We start from the raw sequence: 7,579 nt of genomic DNA on the forward strand, positions 1-7,579 counted from the left end.
CGCGCCGCTCGCGCGATACTTATAAAAGAGCCTGCTCGCAGGCTTGGTGAGCGCGAACAATTTTTATTCACACCGTTGTGAAGAAAACAAACGAGTGAGTTTGCGATTCTTCGCAACGAGTGAACAAAAATCTTTCGAGCGAACCAAAAATGAATTTATCTTGTAAATACTGATATTTCTTTCAAACAATACTGCATGACAACAGAATTAACACGATGAAGCGAAACTCACACAAGTATTCGTTTAACGCTGCTGCTGGAATATCTCCAATTTTTGTTTTCATTGTTATGGGTTTTTTTTTTTTGCACGGTGGCTTTGTTCTCTTGTTCAGCAATAAAATTGTCAACCGAACCGGCGTCCACAAACTTTTCCGACATTTTGAAAATAAAAGGGCGGCTTGCAAGTTTTTTCGCCACGGATGACGAACGTCTTCTCTTTCTTTCATTAGTGAAAAACACCGTTCATCCAATCAGACGTCGTGAACTTTTTCACTGGTGAAATTTCATGCTGAAACAAAAGCAGGTATTTTTTACAGGTCACAGGTCAAGTTTATAGGTCATTATCTTACTCGATAAAATAACTTCAACCACTTTCCTAACGTAACCTTAGGCCCAAATAATAGATTTAAGGTCTAGGGTTGGTATTAATTAAGGGTTAGGACTGTTTTATCATTGTTCCAACAGTGACCTGCAAACCTGACCTGTGACCTGTAAAAAAATACTTGCCGGATTGAGGAAGCATGCGATCCTCCGCCATTCAGCGATCATTCCCTTGATTACTGAGTTCGGATTCGAATAATCAATTATTATATAAAGAACTGCAGTGGTGAGCGGCAAGAGAAAATAAACAAAGTTCGATCCTCTCTTGTTTCCTTGACATGAAATCGGTATGTGACATTTCATTCAGGGAAATTAGTCAGGGCAGAAGCCCATGAATAGGAACCTCCCTATGAACTATATCCTTGAGTCAACCTTTGCCCGTATCTTTCTATTTTTAGAACTAACCCTTCACAATTTGCATAGATTATTTGTGCTATTTTGGTCTTGGTTTGACAATGACTTTATTTTTATTAGCCATTCTAAACAGTGTGTGCAGAGCCGAAGAGCTCGTGGGCTCCTGCGGACAAGCATCCGCGCAAAACCTCCCACTTTCTAGTCTCCTTCGCAACCGTTTTAGTGTTGTCACGCTCCCCCGTTGCGTGACATTAAAAGAAACGGCTGCACTTCCACTGTCCTCGTTTCATCAGGCTTGAAACGTACGCTTTCACATTTCTTGATAATTTATGGAACGGGAGCCCATCGTTTAGACTTCTGAATTGTCGTTTACAATGTAAAAGGATGTGAAAGTCGGTCTGAACGCCTCTGAGAAGAATATATTCAGGTCAGTTATTTTTTCATAAACAGTAGTAACATGTTAAAGAAGATCACGACCTTATGCAATTCTCTAGTCCCTTCTTTTCTCCAGTATTCAAATACCCGCCCCCCCTATGATCAAGATCCGTCCATAGTTGCTCTTTTAATGGCGCTGGCATGACCAGTTGAGGGTTGCCCTTTGGCCATTTGTCGCAATTGTTTGTGACGTGACCTTTGCACAGTGACACATATGAGACAAGCCGGTGAAGTGTCACTGAGGCTCATTGTGTTTTAGCTACGGCGCATGCACTGACTGGGGCCAACAAGGAGGGTCCCCAATATGATTCTTCAATCCAGTCATCCCGACCAAAATTCTCCCTTCATCCCGAAATCCCGAACGCTTTTATCGGCCAATCCCGATCCCGGTCATGACGTCACAGCATGATGTCCAAACCTAATCGGCAATAGACCCATATCACTCCATGTCGAAGCAAAAGATTTTGGCCGTGCAACCTCTCATTCAGTGTGAGGCTAGACGGGCAAAAACAATGCAAAGACAAAGCCTTTGCTCTCCTCGGACTCCAAAATGGTCGCCGAGCAATAGAGGTGAATTACACCTACAGCTGATTTAGAATACGCCTTGTTAGTCATTTTCACCAACCTTCATGATCCAATTGACCTTAAAGTCCCCATGACGCTTATTTTTTCCTCGTTTTTTTTTAACTTTTCGTTTAAATATCTGTTAGTCTGTGGAGTGTAGTACTTCAAAAAATTTTCCCTCATAGTGTATCTGTTGCCGGTAAAATCCATTCTCAGGTTGAATCCGCTTTTACATATGCTCAACATGCACTCTCTCTAATCAGCCCCCTATTAAAGGATTGAAAACGCCTATATCTTCCTAAAGCCCTGTCTTACTCATCTCAACGCATCTTAATGTTTCGCATCATCTTATCGGTTTCTGTATTCATACAATTATCCATTCAGTCTCAACATTACAACATTGTAAGGGAACAAAGAAGTGAACTATGCACTTGCCGTTACTCGAACTTGGACCCTCTCAGATCCATAGTCCTGTGTCTTCACCATCACACTACAACGACGGACATGCTCAACCCAACCCAATTCTTTTCATTTTTTTCCCTTTGTATAATAAGTCAATTGATACCTATATATAATAACCAAAACTAATCCCAACTGCCTGACCCTAATTTTTCTCTGGGCTTAATTTAGGCTCCAAAAAAGGCTCTCCAATTCACCTGATTGCATATTCAACCTGAATAAAATGAGGATCACCAATTTAACCTTGGCAAAAACGGATTCAACCTCAGAACGGATTTTACCGGCAACATATCCACGCTTTTCAAAGGGGCTTTGATTTATACGCAAAATAACCTGTCACGTCGAAGGAGTAACTGGATCGCATCTCTTCAGAAAGAAATGTGCAAAAGTGAAAGGTCTTTATTGTTACCCTTCGTATGCTGTGAATGTTCTGACGATTCAGAATGGAATTACATTCTTGACCTCTTTGCCGTCCTTGACTTCTTTGCCGTCTCAAAGGCCCGCTAAAACGCGTGAATACACTATGAGGGAAAAACGCTTGACGTACTGCTCTCAAGACACTACTGAAGCGTCACAGGGACCTTAATTGTAGCATTCGCAATCACAGTTTTGAAACCGAAGAGATACACTTCATTGAACAAGCTAAACACCACCCCACAATTAAATGCACGGCTGAAATTTCAGATACAGAAACCACATTTTTGGATAAAAACATTTAAAAAGGCGAAAGGCTCAAGAGCAATCCAGTCCTTGATGTGCGCACGCACTTCAAACCTATACTGAAACATTTCAATACACGCACTTCCGCTCGTGCTACCCACCAGGATTCAAAAAAGGCTTTATCAAAGACAAGGCTCTGAGACGTCTCAGAACAAACTCTTCTAAAATATTATTTGACGAGCTCATCCCAATTTTTAAATGACGCCTACGTGGAAGAGGTTATCCCGAGAATCTTGTTCAAAGGACCCTCTCAGAGGTGCAATTTAAAATCAGGAAACTGGCACTCTTTCAAAAACCACAGGAGAGCAATCGAATCTTGCTTTTCGTTACACAATGGGCCTTGTATATACCTAGCCTTTCACTCAGCAAAACGAACACAGTGATTGGTTGGTTCTTGGTCACGTGCCTCTGATCAAATTCAAATGTATTCTGATCGGGATACAATTCCACAGTTGTTGCCGGCTCCGGATGTTTTGCTGCGATTGTTGACGGAAAAGTCTAAATATACAACAAAGCACTTTATGTCTGGTCCCTCGGGAAACTAGTTAGCTTTGTTTTCCCTCGAGTCCTAATGTTTCCCTCGACTTCGTCTCGGGAAACATCAGGACTCTCGGGAAAGCAAAACTAACTGTTTCCCTCGGGACCATACATTAAGTGTATATTATTCGTGTGTCGGCCATATTGGCCGTAGACAATAGATTTCGTACCCAGAGCCTCGATTTGAAATGTTTTCGGAACGAGTTTCGGTGGGGCAAACAAAAGTTTCCAATCCCTCGGGACTCAACATGGCCGTTATTTGATTAAGGCCCGTAACATCAAGCAGTGACAAACTTAAAACAAATCCTCATAAAAGACTGATATTTAATAAACAGCCATTGCTCAAAGAAATGTAAAAAACCCCGCCCCTCAGATATACTTGTGAATAGGCTTTATAGATTGTGCTAGCACAATTTTTGGCATAATTTGAAACTAGCATAATTTTTGCTGATTTTTAAAAATTAGCACTGCTAGCATAATCGGTATATATTGATAAACCTGAGACCATTTTTGCTCAATGTCTTAGCCACATTCGCGGTTTGGTAACGGAGAGAGAGCCTCCCTAGAAGGCTGGTTGCCAGATGATTTTGGTCACAGTACCTACCTCTCATTTGCAAGTTTGCCAATGGCGTCAGCCATGCACGCCGCACGATAACTTGCAGATCCAGCAAATATAGCCAGATACCGTTGCATAAGACAAAGAAAGCAAAACACAATAGAAGAGGAGCTTTTGAAACCAAAACTTTATTTCTACACGATCGCGAAACGTTTTTTGGCCTTGTTTCGCTCACTTTGCAAAAGGAATAATTTTTAGGAATAATTTGGAATAACGAGCATAATTAGGGCATGCTTTGAGAAAAAAATGGGCACAGCTAGTAGCATAATATGCCACTTTTACTAGCACTATCTATAAAAGCCTACAGTCATGAAACTGAAAGGCTAAAACACGCGCCAGCCACTCTCGTACATTCCGGTCGTTTCCGTCGTTGCCGATGGCGAAAGTTGGGTTTATTTTAAAAATTTTGGCCGTCAGAAATCCCGGATCTCAGGGCCTCAAAGTGACGATTTCCTGGATCCCGCTTCGTAATAACGCTAAATCCCGCGTACCGTCCCTAAATGCAATCCCGAATCCCGCTCCTATAATTCTTTAGTATCCCGAATCTCGGGCTCCAAAAAGCCCAAATCCCGGGTCCCGAAAACCCTATTGGGGACTCTCAACAAGCGCCAAACAACTGTCTGCGTGTGCTTTCTAGTTTGAGCGCTGATCATGCTATTGTAGATTTGGCCCACCGTAGTTTGAAGAGAATAGGGGCCTTAAGCAAATCGCTACGGCTGGCGCTAATACGGCTGCCGGAAGTAAATTTCCCCCAAAATGAGACACTGCGCATGTACGTCGGTTGCATCCAGCCGTAGTGTGAAATCTGACTACGTGAGTCGGGATGTTTTGCCGTAGCGGCTACTACGTCGAGTTTATTTCGCTTCTCTGGCCCTTTTCGACATCTCGGCATTTTAAGAATTCCATTGGTTACTATATCCTTTAAAGTCAATTTAAGTCAAGGATTGTGTCAAGGTTGCCTGTCATAAGCTTGTAAATCCGTATCATGAACTTACGATAAGTTTTGGCAAAGGTGTTGGAATGGCGAAGTGATGCGAATGGAATGGAATGGCGAACTATACGATGCTATTTTGCTTCTTTGAGTATTGATATATTTGTGTTTTTCACTCGATATTCTTTGAGAAAATGATATATTTCATCCATCAAATTGTTGTTATTGTACAAGGTGTATAGCTTAGAAATAATCTGTTTGTCCTAGCAAAGCGAACAACGGCCATCGTCCTTTGAGCGAAGCCATTTGGCTGTGAAAAACTAAATAAAAGAGATTTTAAACTCCTTAGCCCATGTTTCCTTGTATTTTGCTTTGCTAAACTTAAAATTTAGCAGACCACCGCAACCTCGTCCCCAGGGCCTTCTCCTCTGCGATTTTCAAAATGGCGGCTCGTCTGGAGAAGACCCTGGCCAACGCTGAACTCACGTGGTACAAAATCTCCAAAAATCTTGGAGATTTTTGTCACGTGACATTTTGAGAAAGACCAAAACAAAATGGCGGCGAAGCATCGCGTGGGAAGCAAAACACCGGTCAAAGAACGCTTTAAGTTTGCACACGAGGCAGTGGTGGCTTCGCAGTAAGATGAAATATTTTTACGGACGTTTTAATTCTGGAGCAGGACTTTTGCGCTTTAAAAGTACGTGTACAAAAATCCAAAAAAAGTATCTCAATACAACGTTGTGAGCATTTGTAAATTTATTACACTTTCGTACTCACTTTATTTAACTGTCATTGAAATCAGATTGAACATCAAAGAGAAAAACTCAGCTGCTCTTCAGTACAGAGTGAAAAACTCTTTGTGGCCTCATATTACTAAGCATATTCAAGCAAGATGATCGAGTCACATACTCCAACTTGCTACGTGAACATGAAGTAATGAACTCTATATAAGCTTATTTTAATTAGTCTGACTGAAATTAAATTATCGATTGATTGAATGATTTCCTCAATTCACAGGCATCGCTGTTTATTAAGTCTAATTAACAGAAGTTATTAAATTGAGTCTTAAGCTAATTATACACATGCAGTATACAGTTTTAAATGACTTAAAAATATACTCTAATGATCTAAAAACAGCACTACACACCCTTGTAATTGACCCTTTTTGGATCTACAGGTATGAAAATTTGTATGATTATTAGGCTTTGGATTCAATTAAAAACTTAGGGACAAAGAGAATCTAATTTTTGCAGAAACTTACGTTGTATAGGTGATACTCTATAACCTATTTCTGGCTGATACTGTAATCTGAATGTATATAGGAAAATGTATAAATAATTAGAAACAATCTGGAAACCCATTTTCAATTCCTTGCTGAACCACATTTTCACTCAGTTCCTTAATCAAATGAAATTATTGCCTGATAACCCAAGGCTATATTGTTGTTAATTTTTCAGTTGGGCTAGTGATGTTCTTCATGCCCACAAATTTTAAGTGACCTTTTTGGTGGTGGGGGGTAAATACTTATGTTTTTTTCAAACTACTGAATTACTTTAAGAAAACAAATAATTATTTTAATTGTTAATTTATTTTTTATTGTTTAACCTGGGAAAAAAGTTTGACTGTTATGTAAGTATATCCTTTTTATACTCTAATTCGCTGCCCCGCTCAACCGAATATAAAACATTTATCATGTAATAAGCAACCACTTATGGGGTGTGTCAACACAAGCCGTGTATAACCCTCTTTAATATGTCTTGTAAATCAAAACTTTCTAGAATTATCAACAATGTCTGCGCAAAATAACAAAAACTGAAATGTGTGGTTCCAGAAAATATCCATACCCCCACCACGGAAGACCATTGGAAATTCCGAGGGAGAGGGGGGGTTAAAGGGCAGTAATTTCCAAGGGGAAGGGGGGTTTCGTGGGAAACTACTTTTCCAAAGGGTCACGAACCACATACAAAACCTTGAAAGCAACATACGATCGATCTGAAGCACAAAACACACTATCGGACGATGTTTTGAAACAAAAGTCAGTTTTGAGATAAAGTTAATACTATTAGCTTCAATGTTTCCGTTTTCCTTTGAGCTAGCTAGCGCTACAATCTCCCAAAGCTAAGAACAATGTGTCTTTCATTTGGGACGGATTCAAAACATTTAAAATGGCGGTCTCAACTGGGGTCTCGTCCCCAGACTGTCTCTTTTTCGTCCAACCAACACTTCCGTTCACTTGAGTATCACTTTTCGCTACCTTCACATGCAGTAAACACATTTTTGATAGGATTTATGTTTTACTGGGGGTAGTAACTCATTGAAAATGCGATAAGACGCAAGTTCCCACCATCTCAATGCTTGCGTGCA

The sequence above is a fragment of the Montipora foliosa genome, chromosome 6, assembly GCF_036669935.1.
Source record: "Montipora foliosa isolate CH-2021 chromosome 6, ASM3666993v2, whole genome shotgun sequence".
Lineage (NCBI taxonomy): Eukaryota > Metazoa > Cnidaria > Anthozoa > Scleractinia > Acroporidae > Montipora > Montipora foliosa.